The sequence below is a fragment of the Stigmatopora nigra genome, chromosome 13, assembly GCF_051989575.1.
Source record: "Stigmatopora nigra isolate UIUO_SnigA chromosome 13, RoL_Snig_1.1, whole genome shotgun sequence".
Taxonomy (NCBI): Eukaryota; Metazoa; Chordata; class Actinopteri; order Syngnathiformes; family Syngnathidae; genus Stigmatopora; species Stigmatopora nigra.
The window spans coordinates 9,671,445-9,693,811 of NC_135520.1; the positions used below are offsets into that span (position 1 = coordinate 9,671,445).

General features: G+C 37.0%; 1 long non-coding RNA gene across 1 annotated transcript; it reads right to left on the reverse strand.

Annotated features, from left to right (window-relative positions):
- Nucleotides 1-244: 244 nt before the first annotated feature.
- Nucleotides 245-21,681, reverse strand: LOC144206645 (uncharacterized). Its single transcript, XR_013328407.1, has 3 exons — nucleotides 21,344-21,681; nucleotides 6,993-7,104; nucleotides 245-750 (listed from the first exon to the last, which is right to left on the reverse strand). It is a non-coding gene; the product is annotated as an uncharacterized LOC144206645 (long non-coding RNA).
- Between the last annotated feature and the right edge of the window lie 686 nt (nucleotides 21,682-22,367).

The window sequence follows — 22,367 nt, forward strand, 5'->3', positions numbered from 1 at the left end:
GTAAAAAAAACACCCCTTAGTGTACTTTTAGTAGTGTGATTATATGTTTTTTTTCTGCTTATTTCGGTTGGTGAGTGGATATGAATCACTATTAAAAGTATTTGTTGTTTGTTTGAATGATTTGTTTTATTGGGAATACATTCTATATATAATTAGCAATCAAACCAAGACCACCTACACTCACAAAAGAAACCTATTCTGCATTCCTTTGGGACAATAAGGAAATAAATAATAAAACGGACAAGTTATTAAATCCAATTAAAAAATTAGATTATATCAGATATATATATATATCACTGGATGCATAAGGGACCTTAGAATAGATTGGCCTTGTTTTGGGGCATTCTCATCATATTTTCATGTAATTGCATAAGGGAAAGTTTAATCAGGTTTTGTGTATTCTGGTTTTGTGCCTCAGGAAGTGAAAGATTGGCCTGTCCTTGGACAAACCATCCCAGCACTTCCCCATTGTCAGCTACTCTTCTCTAAACACCTTGTAGTTGAAGAACAAAAACCACACTCACAAATAAAGTGCAATAAGTTCACATACCTAGAGGAACACAGCACAGCTTGCACATTTTTTATGTGTGTAACTGTGTTCTTTTGTCGCTTCCCTTTGGCCTCCTCTCTTTCTGGATCTCTCAATCCTTCCACACATTCTGGCTTTTCAGTGAATGCCTCTGTAATTCCCATTCTTATCTTCTTGCAGGTGTCAGGATAAGAGCCATTCCACTTACATGGAGCTGCTGTCTGAGGGGAAGAATAGATAGAAAACATTTAAAAAATCCCTAAAGTAGGGAGGGTAAAGGAAGGAAAACAAGTTCAACAGTGGATAAAAAAATATTGTCAATTAGAATGACATGCATGGCAAGGGATTAACGACATGGAGTATGTGAAGTTTATTCTTTGTGAGAATCTCTGTGGAGAAATTTGAGGAACACACATCCATGCAGGACCCTCACAGTTTACAGTGAAACTTTTCCCAGTATGCTTAACCACAGGAAACAAGAACACACAAATAAATGGTAATGTGTGAGTTCAGTTATGCCCTAAAGGGCCTGTCACACAGAGATTGCTCATTAAAATATTTCATTAGGTTAAGTCAAGCCATAAGAAGGCCAAGTGCCTATTACAGAATTAACTTTTGACTGAAACATGACTGCAAGCGGCAGACTGTAATCAATGAATGAATGTGTCACATTATTAGTGAAGTATTTCATAGAAAAACACTCCATGAAGTAACTGCTGAGAGTAAAATCAAAATGGATCATTTTTAAGTATTTTTCCCTTCCTCTAATGAATTTTTAATGTTGCTTCTATCCACAATATGTTTATTCAGCACTTTCACGGATACCGTCAAGGCCAAATCCATATATGTGAGCTGAAGGTAGTAAAACAATCATGAAATCCTAAATCAGATGCCTCAGGCACTGGAACAAGTATCCAACGACTGCAACGGGCATCAGAATCAATAACTCAAAGTGGGAATTAATCTGTTTTCAGTGGTGAACTAGAGTTGAAAAAGAAATCTAGTGATTGACAGTCCCATATTTCTGCAAAATGGTTGTTTTATTACCAGTTCAGGGTGTACTTCACCACACTTGCGTGAGGATAAGCAGAACATGTGATTAATGTGTAAATGGCAATAATATCATAGATACATATATAATAGAGGTTGATGAAAACATCCACATATGTTTGGTGGAAGCTAGGTCTACGAGTGATAAGCGCAACAGCCTCACAGTTCTGGGGTTGAGGGTTTGATTCCAGGTCCGTCCAACTGTGTGGAGTTTGAAAGCTCTCCGGGTACTCTGGTTTCCTAACACATTCCAAAGACATTCATGATAGGCTGATTGGACACTCTAAATCACGGGTCGGGATCCTTTTTGAAAAAGAGAGCCATAAACAATTCATATTTTCAAACATTATTCCTTGAGAGCCATACTCAGAATTTAAAAGTAAAAATACATGAAAATGTGAGCATTTATTATTCATTTCACCACTTTGAAAGTAAAAAAAGTCTGAATTCTTATCAGAACATTATTTCACTGTTGCAAATCAATGAGTATCAATGAGAGTATGCATGCAGAAGAGTCTAATGAAGAAAAATCATGATTTAATAAAATGCGCTAGAGATAGTTTCGCCACCAGTGCCGACGTGACGCTCCCATTGGTGCGTTCGGGACTTAGGTCTCTCACCAGCGGTTCCCATATTTTACCACACAGGTTCGCGGAGAGCCATATACACCCATCAAAAGAGCCACATATGGCTCCCGAGCCATAGGTTCCCTACCCCTGCTCTAAATTGCCCCTAGGTATGAGTGTGAGCGTGAATGGTTGCTTGTCTCCTTGTGCCCTGCGATTGGTGAGCATAAGCAGTTCAGAAATAAATCAATGTTTGTGGCAACATAGAATAAGATTTGCTATTTGGGAAGGGTAAAATGTACATTTTTTTCAGTTCCTTAATATCCAGTGTAAACGCAGTTAGGAGATGCATGAAAACATTGGCTGCCATTGACCAAGCTATATGCCCAATTCCTTTTGACAGGGAGGGGCAAATTATTCTACCATCAACGGCACTAAAGAATGAGTACTCACAGTCAGTCAGTTCAAATGTGTTGGATGTCTATAGTTGTCAGTGGCTGGCAGTGAGTTAAAAAGGAAATTATTTTCCCTCCAAATAGCGGAAGCACCCCATACCTTGAAGGCTTGAGTAGAATTTTGCATTTTATGCGAGCACGCGGTGAAATAGAGAAGATGTGCACACAGAACAAGACCACAACATGAGCACAGAGTAGGAAATCTAAGGTAATTCAAGGTGGCAGTACTTGGAATGGGAAAACACGGCCAACATGGATTAGAGCTGATGTGCAAAGAGGATGTGAGGGAAGGATGTGATGAGAAGAGGAAAGAATAATAAGGAAGAGAGGAGCAGGATGATTACAATAATGGGGGGGGGGGGTGGAAGAGAATGGGAGAGATAGAAACAGGTGGAGAATGGTGAAACAGTGGGAAAAGAGATTTGGAAGGATTGGCAAGCCAGAAGAATAAAAAAAATTTGACACAGATCCTGCAAATAGGGGACTATATAGAAACATACAGATACAGAAACATAAGAGGAAGCAGCATGGAGACGATATACCGATGAAAGGAGAGGGAATAAAAATATAAAAGAGAAGTAGCTTGGTTAGCAACAAGAGATGTGAAATGAAAAGAAGTCACCAGCGTCAGAAATGAGATGCTTAAAGGAAAGCAATGACAAGGTGGATTAAAGAATACTGAAGGATGATGAAAGGATTGACTGAGAATTTGAAGGCGAGATAATGACCTTCACATGAGTAAAATCAAGCATCCGTTCCTATAGCAACAGTCTGTATTTTAAACAAGTGATGGAAGCTTGTGAATGCACTTTTTGATGGTTTGTAATACGCTTAATCAGGTGTTTACACTGATTCTAATGAGGGGAATTACTACTGCAATCAGGTAGATATATTGATGGATCACTCGAGAAACAAATCAACACAGATTAGAACCAGATGATCAGCAAATGCCTTGGTGCAAGCTTGTTAAAATTCACTTCCACTCACACTTTCTTTCTCCGCAGTCAGTAAATTGTTGTTTAGGACATCTCTATGGGAATAACTTGTCTCCATAAATAAAAAAATGGCACTCTCTTTTAAGCGTGCTTTGATGCCAGACTCTCATATCTGGAAGTAGACAGTTTAATATCATGTAAATGTTCAAAGATTTTTGATGTGGTGGGAAACTCCTAGAGCCCAACAGTTCAGGGAGGTTTCACTTATCTTTGTTCAGAAGGGATGGGTACACGGAGGAAAACTGTTAAATTAAAATGAACACATAATAACTGTGTTACACTTGGTGGAGAAAATATCCCTTACATTTAATTTGGCTGATTCAAGGCTAGTTAGTGGAGGTTCTTTACATTGCATGCATACTATTTATATATACTTTCCCGTCGGTTAGTAATCAACTAGTGATAAACTGGTTTAAATCCACAGCAGAAGGACTATATATATATATATATATATATATATATATATATATATATATATATATATATATATATATATATATATATATATATATATATATATATATATATATATATATATATATATATATATATATATATATATATATATATATATATATATATATATATATATATATATATATATATATATATATATATGTAAGACTGCTGTACATTAAGTCAGCAATAAATAAATTCATAAATTCATATTGGTTTGAGATCCAATTGGGTTATCTTTTTCCTGTGTGTATTATGTGCCCCGCTATTTTCAATTGTCTTATATGCATCGCTCACATACGGTTGGCAGGGGAAGCCAATTGGCCAATTCCTGAAAGGGAAAATGTTTGAAAGCTGCAATGAAAAACTACAAACAACTGTTAGTGAAATCAGCCAAAAGCTCAAGAGAGCAAGAGTGAACGTATCACAATTTACTGTTGGCGGGAAACTTTGTCAACTCAAGTAGAGTTACACTCATTAGATGAAAAAGATAAGAAGACTGGCCTTAAATCTGTCAAAAGTACAAAAATAACCCTGATTTTTTTTTACACAATATTATAGCTGGTGTGTCTCTTTTTTTTCAAATTTCCATTGGGAATAGTTAAACTGTAACGATTCTGGCATTCAGAGATATTTTCTTTACCCATGACTGAATGCTGATGAAGTCACTTAGAAGTGGAGAATACTGTTCAGCATATAATTGTCTTGAATATATGACCCATTTGTGTCATGTCACAGAGTGGTGATCATCACTCATTTACACCATTTTGTGGACCCAATGTATCCAATTAAACGAAATTGAAGAGGTTCACTGATGCAGAAATTACAGTAGTAAAGCCGTTTTTTTTTTTGCACAAAAGGCACTCCATGGCAACTATTGCCACAAACCAGGAGAAGGCCGTTCCATTACAAATCACATTAACAAGCTAAATTTATACTGCAAACTGGGATTGGCTGGATCACTGATTCAGTGTCCCCCGCCTCTGGCCCAGAGACAGCTAGGATTGGCTACAGTACCCCCGCGACCCTAATGAAGATAAAAGCGGTTCAGAAAATGAGATGAGGTGAGAGAAGTTGATACTGTAATTTTTTTCTCAACAGGTTAACCTGCATTTGCACTACAAATATGTCGAAGGTAATGCTATAATCACAATATCTTCAAAAAAAATGTAAATGTTAATACCAAAAAAAAAGGTTTTGTTTTTCTTTTTTTTTTTTTTTACTGCTATAGAAGTGACGGACATCAAATCAATTTCAACTGCGATTGGCTGGCATTGAGTGATTATGTTTCACTGCTGTTGAGGAGGGCAAACATCCAAATTCCAATATAACTGAGGGGCTGGCATTGATCAAATAATTGCTCCCAAGAATCCCAGTCAAAATGAATTGAACGTCTGTTGCTGTCAATGGCAGCCAACAATGTGATAAACTCTTATGTGGCAGATGTGTCACTCCCTCGCCTGTCTTTCTGAAATGTATCATTTAGTTTTTGCGTAGTCTTTATAAGTAATTAAGAGAAGCATATTTTATATATTTCTTGTTATTTGTTTTTAACTTGTATCTCTATTGGCCACCTGGTATTTCCTAATTTGTTTGTTTTATTACACCCTAATTTATAAATATACAGTTATCTTGTTTCATAACGACTTACAAAGCATTCCAGATTTTGACATTTAAAGATTATTGTGCTCACAGTCAAGGATGAAAAATTGTCACAAGTCTTGAGTTGAAGGACAATGAGGGGTGAAGATTAGTTACTAGTCTTGAGTTGGGGGCTACTCTGGACAGCGATGACATGCAAACAAATGTGTTTTGTTATTTATCGATAACTCAATTTCATTGCTGAGGGAACAAGATTTATCAAGCCATGTCATTGTTGACATCAACCCTCTCCCCCATCCATTATCAACAGTTGATGGAAAACTCTATTACAACTGACAAATCACCATATGGGTCAACTGGGGGCATATGAAATGATGCTGTGATGTTACATCTATTTGTAAGGCAGTTGTTATCTATTACTTACAAACTGTCGAGCAAAGACTAGTCAACATACACTGGAGACATTTAGTGGGACTGAAACATGAGCATTTAAAGCCAGTCCCCACAGTGTAATTGAGTTGGACATCTACCCTATTATAATCTTAACTGATGCTAAGTCCCTCCCTCTCCTCTGTTTATCCTGAACAGTTTTCAATGTAATTTCCATTCACACCAACACACCATCAACACTTTAACAATGGCAATTAATTTGCCTCAGCGATTGGAATATTTAGTGCTTACAACTGGCTAGGTTCCCTTTCACCTGGCAGCTATGTACGTGGAAGCCAACTGAGAGACCGCATGATAAAATGAGCATAAAAGTGGATTGGACAGAGAAGTTCACAAGCTTATTGTATTGTAACAGAATAGATGAGGTAGACAGTGATGCAGGGCGAAGAAGACAGACCCTGGGAGAGATGGTGAGCGCAATGATTCAGGCTGATGGAGGTTGGGAGAGTTGCCCAGCTCTGGGACTAATTAAACTGCCATTGTAGGCTTTCATACAATGGTATGAAGAATGATATAGAAACTGTTCGGTGGGGAAGGGAATTTGCAATGCTACAAGTAAAGGCTCAGACATTTTTATAAATCTTCAACCTCCAGTCTTCTTGCATAACGAGTATCTTGAGCCGGTGTTAAATATTATTACACTTCCATAAAAAACATTATTTGCTCTTTCTACCTATTGAAATAGGCAGTACAGTATTAATCAGCCAGTAGACAGACGAACTCGTAGCGGGGCAACACATTTGACCTTTTTCACTGGATTAGAAAAAGGATTTGAAGTCAATCTGCCACATTGGAGTTTAAATTTGAATTTCTAACGCTGAACTTTTTCAGCATCAAAATTAAGCCACACAAATTTGTAGTCAAAATTCAGTTGCAACATCCAGGTTACCTGGGAGAGGCAGTCGATCCACGCCTCATTTCATCGGACATCCAGGCAATCAAGTCAGTTTATGCTCGCTCCACTGGTTATGTGACAAAGGCTCAAGGTTATTGGTGTCATCCTGCGGGGAAGAACAAGTAGAAAAAGATCAACAATCTCTTTGGTGAGTTTGGCGACTGACAGTACATGGAAAGTAGCAATTCACTGATACGGTGTTCTGACGAGTTGACCTCCCCCCGTCAAAGTAAGAACTCTGTTGTTGAAAACAGCCACATTTGAGGGGAGCCAGTATCTCGCAATAGCATTGATATTTTATTTTTTTGTTTTCATGTATACCTAATAGCTTTTATAGGTTAGTGGTGAAAAAGCACTATACACTAAATATCCACAACATTTTTCAAAATGACTATTAATTGAACAATTTCATACATTCAATACTGAAATTCTGTGGTTTATACCCAACAAACACTGCATTTAAGAATCAAACATCTGCTCATCTATACAGCACTCTTAACCATGCCAAGATGACCCAAGACATGAGCCAATTGGACTCATTGGTTCACATTTACATATCAGAACCATCTTGCCAAAGTGGGACCAAATTCATCATCTATTAGGGAACACTTGAAGAGTAAATTGTTCATCAGTCTTTTCATAACTGATCTGTCAGGCTGTTGTCCTTCGATTGACACCTGCCAAATGTATGCCAATGATACTGCAATGACAAGCGTGGATGGATGACTGTCTCGAAAAATTCCAACTAGTACATTTAATTATATCTAAGACTATCCGTATGTACTTCCCAAAAAGAGTCACAAATAACAGTTACCCCAACATTTTTGTTCAAATTTATTTACCTAGGAATCACTCTTGACTGGCAACTTGTCTTTAAACTACAGATAAAAAAACACTCTGAATAGAATTAACTTTAACATGTAAAACTTTAGTTTCATGAGAAACAATCAAACTCCTAATTCACCAAAACTGTATTTTGACACGATGATCATATCACACATGACTTACTCCCTCACAAGTTGGCCATCAGCCTGCAAGACAACACTAAAACCAATTGAAACAGTTTATTAACAATCTTTGAAAGTACTGGACAGAAAAACAAGAACATACCATCACTGTAAGATAAATAGTGCTTAATATGCTGATGCCATATTGGTTTACAAAATCTTCCATCACAAATCTCCTCTTCCACTGTAAGAATTTGTCAAAAATAATTCCCAACAAATCAACAACAGCTGGTTCTAGAAATGACTGTGTAGTTCCCTTCAGAAAGAGTGCATTTAGCCAAAGTATCTTCTCTGTTCATGCCTCACAAACCTAGAAATCAATACCAATTACCATACGTGAACTCCCGTCTCTGAACCTCTTTGCCAATCATTTTAAAGCCTGGCTGCTGGATGAACAACATTGTGATCACAACACTGCCTAGATCTGTGATACTTGTGCATGTCTCATCATTTCTATTCTGCTTTCAAGGCTTTTGTCATGTATTGCCTAATTGATTTTATCTCATATTTTTAATGTCTTTACCATCAACCTGCATATGGGACTTAAGATGGAAAATAGCCCTCGGCTACAGACATATAAATACATATATATGTTCATTAGCATGAACATGTTCATTAATATTGTCCCTTTATTAAATAAATGACATCATCAGTATCAGTGACTACTTCCAAATAACCTTTTGAAATCTTGTTTCCAAACTCTAGACACACATACCGGCTTTAAAAAAAGGAGTGCTTTTTGCCCTTTCCAATATGACAGGAGTACAATCATCCTTCTGCTTAGAATTTGGTAGACGTTTAAGCCATTTTATGAGGCAGGGTTATTATTTATTGTATGAACATGCATTCTTCCGCTGCCAGTCCTCCCACATTTGGAGTCCAATTTAGGAAAAATATAAGGAACATCAAATATGTGTAGAAGATAATGTGTGTTATAGGTTTAATGTATCATGATTTAGGCATTTGCAAAAGTTATTGAATGGTCTTGTTCAGAAGTGATTAAAATTCTCCTACATGGAGCACCATCAGCTCTTTTCCTTGGATCAGAGGAGCTATATATTTCACTTAACTGGTGGTTCGATTTATGGATGTAGCATAAGGCAATGTTTGGAAAATAAAAGCCAGAGGTTAAAAAAGATGACTCAATTGACACAATTTTATATTGTGCATTCTCAGTACTGAGGGAAGTGCATTAGTATTACATTTACAATGAGTGATTTTATATTCATCCTTTCATTTTTTATACCTCATTCATCGTGTACCTTACGAGGATTTCACCATTTTCACCAAAGAATTCACAAATCAGTGCATAGTTTGTTTACCATTCTTAATATTTCCAGATCTCTGTGATTTAATATAATAATAATAATAATCGGACACAGGCCCTGTCGTCATCATCAACAACACAACAAGCCTACTTGTCATCACACCCAGAAACTGCGCATGACGAAATTGGTAGTGCTTCTAAATAAGGTGCGTTTAGTCGGCAAAAGACCTAAGTAAGTGATAGTTACGGACTCGTAATTTGGCATTCGATACCTCACATCACCCCCACCCCCCTCCCCCGAGCGGGTCACTTACCTCTCACTGTCTTTCACTTACCTTCAGTCAGCCAGTAGGAGGCAGGTCACCATCCAAACATCTATTCATATTACCTAAGAAGGGAATATGTGTTGTGTTACCGCAAATTTATAGTTCTGATGGATTTGGGGAAAAACTGTCCTTAAGCCTATATGTCCGTGCTTTGTGGGGCCTATAGCGTCTGCCAGGGGGCAGAAGCTGGAACAGATCTGACCAGGGTAGTATGGGTCCCCTATAATTTGATTGTGATTTGCATCATACATAATCGTAGTCTCCTGATTCCATGGGCTGAGTTGCAGAGTGTGTGACAAAATCCTCCAAAACAACCTTTTGTTGTGCCAGACTCAATATTTTATAGTCCTAGACTGATCAAATGGCTTTCCCTCATTGTGGCTTTTGGTTGTGCTTTGATCTTTTTGCACGCTGCCAAATTTCTTGCACAGGAGACATTACTAACTAACAGAAGTAACTCATGAAATTTTGCTAAGCTTACATTAACAGCTTTGATACAGAAGGTCTGAGGCAATCCTTGTGACATAAAAGATACTGGCTTGTTATTTTTTTTCCCTTAAATGGTTTTTGGGGTAAAATATAACAGTTTAATAGAGGGATAATGCATTTTGCTCATATGGGATGTCATTGTTTGAAACAGATGATTCATACAAATTCAGAAAAAAACAAATCCTACCCTCCTCAATAGTCTATTGCCCAATATTTCTAAAATAACTACCTCAATGTTTTGGTCTTATAAAATAAACTGCTTCACCAACAACCAGCAAATTTCTGCTCCAGCCCTTATTTACAACTGAGAAATTTAATATAGCCAATTTGTAAAGACCCCATGGTGCAAACAAGCAATCACTTTGTCAGCACTTAACAGTGTGGGTCCCCATCCGAACAAGCAACATAGTGAGTCGAGATATATTATTTGGTAAATATGGGGTATAAGAGAGCAACTTGTGTCTCGGGTAATATAAATTTGGACTGCATGATTGATTGTTTGCATCAATATGATAATAATCAGCACCATAGAGGCACAAATGTTCAAACCGAAGGCTACATTCACTTTCATGATCATGTTATTATACTGTATTTCATATGACTAGAGTCCTTTTTTTCCACAAATAAACAGTTATGGGCCATAATTTAGACACAATGAAAAAAATAGATCCTCCATTCATATGTGTAGAAGCACTCATGGACATTCAGTAATTTTAAAATCTGACAAAACAGGACAGTAAATGTTACCTTGTCGGGCCATTCTCAACGCCACCACAAATTTGATCATCACAACCTCGTGCCCCGCAATCAGCTTGCCACCGAAGTCAGCTGGGATAGGATCCAGCACCCCTCGCTACCCTAGTGAGGATAAAGCAGTTCAGAAAATGAGTGATTGAATGAAAAAACTGCTGCATATGCTTATGGATTTTAGGTAATTGGTGATGAGTCCCTTTCTAACCCCATTAGAGGTCAATTTACAATCATTCAACTACAGACAGTTGTCAGGGGCCTCTTTTGTTAAGAAAAAAAAGCATGATTCAATTTGCATTGATGCAGTGATAGATTATGATATGATATTCGGCCCCAAGCGTACACATTTTTGGGATCTGTCTCTCTTATTTGTGGATGTTATCCAGAGCCCTCATCTAAAGTTCTTTATTATATATAAATAAGCAGGAATCAAAACACACTTTGTAATTTATGAAAACATAGTCACGTACGATTTGTACAAGTCAAGGCACATAAGATGAAATACGTCAGAATTCAGGAACACAACCAATTTAAGGAATAACATCACCCAAATATAACAGTCTCCTGCATGTTACAATGTAAGGGAAATGCTTTCTTCCTATGAGTCATTTTTGATTCTGCGATCATATTTGATCATCATGATGAGCATTGCCAAACTATCCACTTTAGTTTTGTGTATCCAAAGAAGATTCTCCCAGAAGTAGCTTGTCAACATCCGGTATTGCAAACTCTATCAGCTTTTTATGATTTATTTTGAATTGCGCTGTCCTCCTTCTTTTATCATGTCTACTATGACTCAAACAACAATGAATGATGGGATCTGACATCGTTACGGTTTGACCTTGGAATTCACCTTGTTTGTAAGTTGTTCTGGACTCATTTATTAGCATTTTTATTACTATTTTCCGTCTCTTTATCTTGTCTTCTATTTAAAAAAAATCTGCAATTCTCTTCTTTTTTTGTTTACAGAAAATATTCAGCAATCAGTTTGAGACAAATTTCTGAAGGGCACTTGTTTTATGCAACAAGACAATAGCCCCCAAAAAATCAGTAACTGTGTCTGTCTTGCTCCTGCAAACCAAGAAATTGCCTAAAAACGGGATGAAATAAAGTTCTGAACTACTCATTTAAAAAAGTTATGTCTCAAAGTGGACTTGTCAAAGTTGGATCAATTTAATTGCTTGAAATTGCTCAAATGTTGCCGAATTTGAACAATTCCGTTGGCAAATTGTCCCAAAAAAATGCCTCAGTTCGAAGGGTATAAAATGACAGTTAATGATAAAATCCTTGATTTTGGTTGTTGATGTGGAGTATTGTATAACTAGTTTTGAGGTTTTGAAGGCATTTATTGTTTTTTTTACACATGAAGCAATACATAAGAATTTGAAAAGGGAAAAACATTCACAGTAGAGTACTGTATACATTTAAATATTAGGCTAGGAAATTAAATTTGCTGTATTTATTAACAAACCTAATTATTCTAATCACACATTAACATCAGAGCCAAAGCTTTTACGACAAAAGAAGCTAATTGAAGTTTTTTTTTCTGACAAGACCTTCATATGTTCTCGTAACAATTTTTTTTATGATGACATTTAAACTTAATTTCGCTTCATAGCCTGCCACATTATGTCTCACTTATCTAAGTATTTAACCATTAGGATGAGTGTTCCATTTTGGCAATTCCCTTGGGTATCCGTGCTCGCTTGTTTTGCATTATATTTTCCAAATGCACCCCAAGCTTGTTATCTTCAACAAAAACTAGTTAATTTCAGCTACATGCCAACTTGTTGTCAAGAGAAAAATGTTGCTGGGACTATAGAAGAGCCATTTAAGTCTTAACATGGATAATTAAACGTTTTAAAAGAATGGAAAACCACATTTTGCAATGACATGGCTCTTGCTTACTACAGTATCACAAAAAAATCATGTTAGAAGCTTTTTCTGACTTCACCTGTAAGAATTTCATAGATTTTCCATTTGTAGCTATATGTCACTAAAAAATAACAAATTTAAACGGATGGGGGTGTCCACTGTTTGCTATGACAAAAGGATGTGATGCTATCGCTGATTATTTTTTTCAACTTGCAATCAATCAACAAAATAGTTTGAGAGGGTTGTTAGCAGTGTCTCTTGACCTCCTACTTACAATACCATGTTCTAATTTTCTGTTCTGGGGGATTTTAAGATATACGGAGACAATATAGAAAAAAAATGAGCCTCTCCGGGTGGTTCTGACACATCAGCGACAGCTTTAATGAAAGAAGCATATCGATTCGACAACTGACTGCATTATAGATCTTTTTTTCCAGAGGGAAAATTGGGTGTTAATTTGAATATTAGGGGGCATGTTTCAATTTAGAAGAAACTTCCAAATATGGAGTTGTTTTTCATGGTATCAGGTCTTGGCAATTAAATTTTCTTATCTCTCAAGAGCTTGAGAACAATGGTAGAATCCCTTCTCGTAGTACCAGCCCCCAGGCCAGAGTTGAATGTCCCTTGCCTCCTTATCTCAACCAGAGCTAGCAATAAAATATGAGGAGTCCTAAGATAAATGCGAAATTTGTGGAACAAAGGGACACTTGTGTTGAAAAGCAGATACAAGGATTAAGTATAGAATGTATAGTAGTGTGAATACATACGTAATTTGAGTGATAATACAAACAAGATACATGATCAGTGTGGGTAAAGTGAAAAGTGTTGTAGACTGTTTAGAGCAGGGGTAGGGAACCTATGGCTCGGGAGCCACATGTGGCTCTTTTGATGAGTGCATCTGGCTCTTTGCTAACCTGTGAGCTAAAATATGGAAACCACTGGTGACAGAACTGAGATACTATATCTAGAACTGCTTTAATGTTCATTTTTTCGCTGTTGACTTTCCTCTCATTTTATTGTCAACAGCATAAGAATCTTTTAAAAAAATATTAATTTTTTCCACTTTAAAAGTGGTGAAATTACAAAAAAAATGAAAGGGCACTCGTTTACATGTATGTATTTTGACTTTTAAATTTGTAGATTGACTCACAAGGAATAACATTGGAAAATATGAATTGTTTGTGGCTCTCTTCGTCAGAAAAGTTCCCGACCCCTGGGTTACAGTATACATTTGAGTACAGAACAGTATCCCGAATGTTTTGATTATTAAAAGACAAGGCAAAGTGATTAAAAAATAATAATAATCTTTGCAAATTTTCATTCATTCATTCAATCATTCATTCATTTTCCATTCTGCTTTAACTGACAAGGATTGAATTGGATGACAGCCAATTATAGGGCACAAGGAGATGAACAAATGCTCACACAGAACAATAAATCTGGTGTGCCAGGCTTGTGTTCCAGCATTGCAGCACACAATCAGAAGTATTTTTGGGGATGACGAAAATACGTGTGAAAATCTTGGATGTATTTGTGGATCTAGAAAACATCAGGGGATGTAATTGAGTAAATATTATTGGGAGAAATCTCAATTTGTCTGAGGGTGCAGAGTGTCTGAGATTGTGAAGGCTTAACTAAGCTACAAGAAAATGTTCATTCATTCATTTCCAAAAAAGTGTGCACACCACTGGTTTGGAGTGATAAACCAGACTACCAAGCATTTTTTGAAATGTGGATTTCAAAAAATGTTTGGTAGTCAGTGTATGAAAATAAAATTAATCAACGTTATTTGCAAATGTGAATAATCATGATTAAAATATGTATTTCCCAGGCCCAATAAAGAAAAAGATGATATTCAATTTTTTGTTCAGTTTTTGGTTTGAATTTTCTGAGATCTTGCTTGGTTTTAAGGAACTGTAATTAACCACCACTCGGCATCCATGTACACATCAGTCAGAGAACGACAAATGATAATTGATCATTCAGGATATTATCTTGCTTTTGTATTCTCCCTGATAATTGACTTGTATTGCACTTTTTTTGGCATCCCCGAAGACATCACTTGCGTAAGTATTAATTCAAATAAATGATCAAATTAGAGTTGTTTATTAAATTGTTTTTCATTTTCACAACTGATGGCACAACTGATGACTATTACCATAGGCAGACTTTATATGTTCATGGTTAGCTGAAAGAACTAAAAGGGCTCAATACAGCAGGGTGGCAATCAGCCCTCCCACTGAGATTCATTTTCCAATGGCTGCACAGTGTTGCTGAAAAAAAAATCATAAATGGTGACACATGTAGAAATTGTTGTCATGCTGCTAAAGCAGATATACTAATTATCTTCAAATTAAATTTAAAATTTTAATAGGGAACAGCGAGGGAACAATGAACACATTAAGATAATCGAAGTATAATTGAACTAACCTCCGCTCAATGAAGCAATGTGCTATCAAGTCATTTTTTTATTTCGCGGAAAACAACCACCACCCTTGTGAGGATAATTGGAGCTGAATTACACAGACATGTCTTTGCTCCTCCTTCTTTAACATGTGCCATCGCTTGTAAAGATTACACGGGAACACGCTAATAGAAGGTAAAACACGATTAGAAATGCCCAGCATTGTCATCTTGACAATCAGTGTCCCTTGAAGGATTCACATGACTTTGAAGACATGGCTTGCAGTTCTTTAAAGAACAATGAAACAAAATGACCTGTCATTTTTTCTATAAGCTTGTTTTTTTACTTCATAACTACTGTGAAAACTTAAACGCAATGATTATGGTTGTCAAGTACAAAACACAATTTCAGCCTTCAAGTAGTACAAAGAATGCACAATGAAGTAGAAGATTTAAGTGTCCTGACCAGGTTTCTTGACCCTCTGCACATCAATTTTGTTTATGAAAATCTTTTTGTACCAGGTTTTTCTTTTGTTCAACATTTTCTAATAAAAGATTTTAAACTGTTTTGACATTTTTCTTTAAATACATACTAGTTTAGTTCTGCTCGGTCTAAATTCATGGAAAATAACTGTGTTCCTTACCCAATTGGATAATGATTTTATGTATTTTAATGAACTTATCATGTTCATTTCCCACATAGGCCATGAGCAAGGTTTTATGTTTAACAGTGTTGATGGTGAAGTAATATTCAAAAGGTACTTCGGTGCCAGTAACAAGGCAGACATTTCAGCTGGAAATTAAAATTGAGATGTGTGTGTGTGCAGTATATTTTTCGTTACTATAGAAGTTAAGTTTATTTAACTTGTTCGGTGGCACCATTTCAAAATCTCTTTCTGGTTGTTTTCACAGCCACGCCATAAAAACAAACCGTCAAAGGCATTAGAAATGCTATTCAAATTCATCCGAATTGTATTGACCCGATAGGCATCGAATCACATTATTTCATTCATTTTAAACTTATCCAGTCTTTTAAAGCCCCACAAACCAGGGCAAACCACTTAACTGATTCAGTCTAAGTAAACCAGTAAAGTGGTCCATACGTCATTGTTAACGTGATTTGAGGCAAGCTCTGGAGTAGTGCTCCAGGAAAAAAAAACCCTACCGAGTTTTAAGACATGGTTCGAAGGCCCTAGTAGGAGGGAGCATCCTTATGGCCTCCTTCTCTCGTTTCTTGCCTGCTAATCAACCCACGCTCGAAACGACTGCCACTTTAGGAATAATTGTTTTCAGTTAACTGTGTTCTATTTGCACTTTAGATTATGAAGACTATTGTCAGTTTACAATTACAAAACAATGCCTCGTTTGGACGTTTTTTTTTTTAAGGGAACAAGGGAGTGCTTTGTGTTGTTGACAAAATGTTAAATAATTTCTGTGCCATTCATATCATATTTAAAGGCTATTTTCACAAGGAGAGTGTTTTCTCACCTTTTCAACTGCTTGGATTAAATGTAGAGGTATTTGTCTTAAAGTGGGCGAAGAAAGTGAGGGACATTTTTTTTTAAATGGTTTCCATTGCAGTTTATTGCAAAAATGTGCTACCTTTGACACACGAGTTCTCTTCATTCAGACACTGTCTTTTTCTTTTATAAAACACAAAATTTCATCATTATTCGAGACATTTCAAGGGACATTTATATTAACTTTAAAAGCTGTGAGTGTGCCACTATTTTAAATGATGTAATAAACAGTAATAGTAGCCATGACACAGGTTTCAATTTAACACAGAATGATTCCAATGCTGTTGTGCTGTCGGAATAACCATTTCCAGTTAAGTGTTTGCTATTTGCACTTGGGAAATTATTGTGTGGATGTGACCTAGATTGAATCTTTCTGAGTCACTCACTGCTGTGTCCCCTGTAGTGGAGCACCACTTTAAAAAGCACATGGTGGAGTTTTCACCTCACTGTGGAGCATTGAGAAATAGTCAAGTCTTTTCTTCTTCTATCTGCTAAACACTGTCAAAGCTTGTCTGCTCATGTGCTGGCAAGTCCCTCTCTGCTAGTTGCCTTCTCTGAAGATTTCACTATGTCTGATCAGTCCTGCAGTGCCAAAATAAACAAAGTGACTTTGAACAAGCATAGGTCCCTATTTAGTCCTTGTTACTTTCACAGGCTGTCTGACTTTTTGACTGTCTCGGTAACCCAAATGACTGATTCTAAAAAAAAGTTTTGAGAATTTTGTCTGCATAGGCAATTGGAAAAACTTTCCGCAGAAATGCCCTAGGGTTCCATCTTTATACAACTTCACTTTCAAGAACCCAGTACTGACCTGGACCAGGGATAATGTACTTTCCCTGTATGACCGGTGTCCGAGTTTGGTCTATGTAGTCTGCAGTAAATACGACCAGTTTCCAGTGAGGGTTGTATTCCACCAACGCTCCCTTGTGGCACAGTTTCTGTTCATAACTTGTATGGACAGAATATTTAAGAGCAACTGAGACATTGAGAGTGCTTGGTGGCATCAGTATTGCATACCAGCATTTTGCAGATGATGTAGTTCTGTTGGCTTTATCAGTACGCCATCTTCAACTCTCTCTGGAGTAGTTAGGATGAGAATCAGCTCCTCCAAATCTGACACCATGGTGCCCAATCGGAAAAAGTGGTATGCTGTCTCCGGGTCAGCGATGAGATCTTTATCCAAGTTGAAGAGTTTATCTATAGAAGGGTTTTGTTCACTGGTGAGGCTAAAATGGAGCTGAAGATCACCAGGCGGATCGGCGTGGCATGTACAGTGATATGGACTCTGCATCAATGAGCCAAAAGGTGAAGGTTGAGCTATGTTCCTACACTTCTCTACATCCTCTGCATCAAAAGGAGCCAGGTGAAATAGCTCGGGCATTTGATTAGGATCTTCCTCGATGGCTCCCTGGTCAGATGGATGGAAGGTTTGTTGGATGGATGGATAGGTGGGAGGGTTTTTGGATGCATTTGTAGAAACTTTAATTAATATGTACTATATCTGAATGAATTCCATTCATATGTACATATGAATGAAGAATTTAAGTAGTATAGTTAGAGTTTCCAAGGGCCCTTTTCACTTTGCAGCTTTCTCTAGCCAATTTCATTTCATTTGATCTGCCTGGAGGTTCAGCTTTATTTATTCATAATAAGACAAGACAAGGGAAATTTATTTGCATAGCACACTTCAACACATGGTAATTCATTGCGCTTTCATGTTTAAACAAATAATTATGAAACTGACATAAAAAGACAATTTGATCTCAAAATATGAAAGACAGTTCAAGCAAAGGCAATTAAAAGTGGTCATAGTCATAAATTGCAGATTTGAACAGTAAAATCAGTCAATGATTTGCTGAAATAAATTAAAATGTTTTGAGCAAAGATTTAATGGAAATAAACAGTGGAGCTCACTGCATATCATCACTTAATTTGTTCCATAGTCAACTATGGATGCAGCATAAAAACTGAATGCCGCATCCTGCTTAGTTCTTGTTCCTGGAACACACAACAAACAATTTCCACTTGACTAAATATGTCTGGACGCTTCATAAGCAAAAAGCAAATCCAGCACGTAGTTTGGTCCAAGTCCATTAAGTGTTTTGTAGAAGAGCAGTAACATTTTATAGTCTATCCTTCTAATAAAGAAGATGTAATGATTTCATGACCAGTGTTATATAGTCTAATTTACTTGCATTAGTGAGGACTCTGCCAGCAAAACTCAGGAGTAGTTCCAGCATTCTGCTTGTTTCTTTCTTGTAAAGACCATTAAATATGCCATTGCAATATTCCAATCTGTTAAAAACAAATGCATTGATACGCGTTTCCATTATTTTCCATTTTCAGGTGGCAACATGTAGATTTAGTTCTAAATCCGCATTGTGTGTTGAAGTTCAGGTCTGGGTCAATAATTACACCAGGCTTTCTGTCTTGATGGTAGCTCTCAATTATATTCCGAAATGGTAAGTGTTGAAATTTGAGTTTTCCTTTTTTGAGACTTTGTCTTTTCTGAATTTGGACAGAGAAAATCCTGGCAAATTCATGCAATCAACATATTCATACAATGGAGTTAAGGGCTATAGTCATGTCATGACATCGAAATGTAGTTGTGTGCCATCTGCGTAAGTATGATAGGAGGTGTTGTGATATTCCATAATCGGAGCCACAGAAAGCATACACTAGATGATAGATAAAAGTTGTGTAGGGGAGTAGAAGTGATTATTGTTATTATTATTATTTCGTATTTCTTGCCCCTAGACGGGCAGTGATTTGTTCCGCCACTGGGGACATTTATACCCTGCATAAAACAAAGCCTGATGACTATTAAATAAAAAGAACATATATACGCTCTTGTCAAAACTGTGAGTCAGTATCTCCTACACCCTTTCCAATTTTTTCCTCACTCTATCATTGTAGCTCAGATAGATGAAGAAAATGAATCCTGCTTTCTGTCCTCTCAAGCATTTCAAATAACTTTGTCATGGTTGTATCTGTCTCATTGTATGAAAGGTATTTCAATTCTGTCTCCTCTCCTCGACCATGAATAAATAGCTGGCCTAGAAAGGACAAACTGATTTTGACCGCTATAGGAATGTGTTTGAGTTTAAAATGGTAGAGTCCTTATGTGACTTCAGAAAGCATAAACTTACACAACTTTTCTGGTGCAAATATTTTTTTAGAGATGGCGTTATTTCCTGCCTATCAGACAATTAATGTAGTGACTAAGATTGATTGGATTATTCCCACAATGTTGCAGTGTGGGCCTCACAGCTGCTGTTGATGCCACTGCTTGTGCGACGACTTTAAAAATGATGCAAGAGTAGTTTTTAAAGAGTCAGGACAGATGTAAATGTCATTTTATCGACGAAATGTCTAGGTTTGAAGTTGAGTTTCAATGTAAACTTTGTGTTTATGGTTGTTACAGTTATTTATTTATTTAGTTTACAGCATCACGCATCCAAGCCGCTTTCCGCTTAGGTGTTTTTTAATATTTTGGACAATTTTGACATTTTTATGAACTATTTTTGAATTTGGATACTAATATAAATAAATACTAATGAAATACTGCAATAGACTGAAGCCGTCAAGTGGCGAGGGATGACAGTTCTGTCACAATTGGGCTGGTACACCATATTTCTAACATTTCCATTTTAAAATGAATTAGAATTTTTAAAAATATATTATTTGAAGATATTTCATACTTTCATTACTTTTCTCTGCCTTGAACCATAACCTCTTAGTTATGCACAGACCATGGATACCTCATTTAAAAATAATACACAACATTTTTTCATCACTCATAGTATTTCCCATGCTGTCCTTGCCCTTTTCTTTCTCCCCTCCCCTCCTTCACTCAGTTTCTATTCTGTTTTACGCCATATATCATTCTGTCTTCATGGTTTCCCTCTTGATTTATGATGTAGCCATGCTTGTATGCTCAAGTTGTCTTGCGGCAGAAGGGAGCAACAGTATTTTATCTGAGGGTTATCCACACAAACACATGTGCACATTTTTGCACACACAAATAGTCTAGGGCTTACACAATCTAGGCTCCCACAAGTAAGAACAAACAATAAGGTTGTCTTCTTTTACATGTATATCTCAGAGAAGCAAACATACTATTTATGCAAAAATCATGTAAATTAGCCCTCACTTGGATAACAGTGAAAAGCCCTTTTTGCTCAACCTGCCATGTTTTCCTTCCATATTTCAGGAAACAGTGTGGAGATAAGACCAACCAAATTCACCTTGAGCTTAGAGGTATTGTTGCCAGGCTTGGCTCTAGCTATGGGCAATGTGGGTGACAGACTAGAAAGCAATCGATGTGGGGGCGCAGGAGATCCCCCCCCCCCACATATTTTTTTTTCAAATACACTTCCAGTTGTCTAGTTTTTCATCCTTGTGCTGTAAATGAGTTTATCACTGGTTTTTCATTAATAGGTAGGGGATCAGTTTTAATCAAATCTGTCCATCAGAAAATTGGATGCTGACAATGCATTAACTCAGTCAGCGAACGCAAAAGCAATCACCTGTGAGGCTTAATAGATGCCTCAATGAGGTAGTGCTAATTGTGTGCTTGACAGGCAGCTTGTTAAACACTGGGCACAGCTGACAGATGTTTGGGTGGCTACATGTCACATGGGAAAATTCTTAGAACAACACAATGTCTCAAAGTGACAGGGCATTCAATCAAAAGCTGTCAAAATACCTTTGGTTATTATCTTGTCTTTATCCTTAAAGATTCATTCATAATGACCAATACTGCTATGTGCAGTTTTTTTTTGTGGTGGTTAGTCCATCAGCCTCACAGTTCTGGGGTTCTGGTTTGATCCCAGGCCGGTCCTCCTGAGTGTAGTTTGTATGTTCTCCCAGGGTTTGCATGGGCTTGGTCTGGTTACTCTGGTCTCCTTTCACTTCCCAAACACATGCAGCAAAGGCTGGTTGATCACTCTAAATTGGTCTTAGGTATGCATGAATGGTTGTCCATTTCCTTGTGCCCTGGGATTGGCTGGCCATCAATTCAGGGTGTCGCTTCCTGGTGCCCAAAGTGAGCTGTGATTGGCTCCTGCAATAATACTCTCAGTCTTTCCCACATTTATCTGGTGAAAAAAATCTGGCACATTTATTCATTGATTTGTTGAATAGTGAGTCTAAGAGACAATAGACATACACAGACATGAAAATTCAGAGTTGTGTGTCATCTACATAGTTATGAGAGAAAGTGTTGTGATGTGTTATAATCTGAGCTGGAGGAGGTATATAGTTTAATAGAAGTGGTGTGAAAATTAAACCATATGGAGCCCCACATGTGATGTGAGTTGGGTTCGTTCAGACTCAAAGCTGAAATCCCAATAAGTATTGTAAATAAAATGTAACCCACTGAAGCACCAACTCATTCAACTCTAACAATTGTTTCAGTTTGCTGAGTAGAATGTGGTGATCAACCGTGTCAAATGCAGAAATGAGCTCGAGCAATTACAGAAAGATAATTTGCTTCTTTCATCATTCAGACGAATATCATTTAGGATTTTGATGAACCAGATCTCCATGCTGCTGTGTGGCCAAAACTCAGACAGAGATGAGTTAAGAGGACTGTTTTGCATTATAAATACCTGGATCTGCTAAAAAAAAACATTCAATACATTTCCCATAGAATGGCAGATTCAATGTTGGCCTACAGTATCAAGGCTGCACTTGGTATTTTCCTTATTGACACTTCTGACAGGATTTTG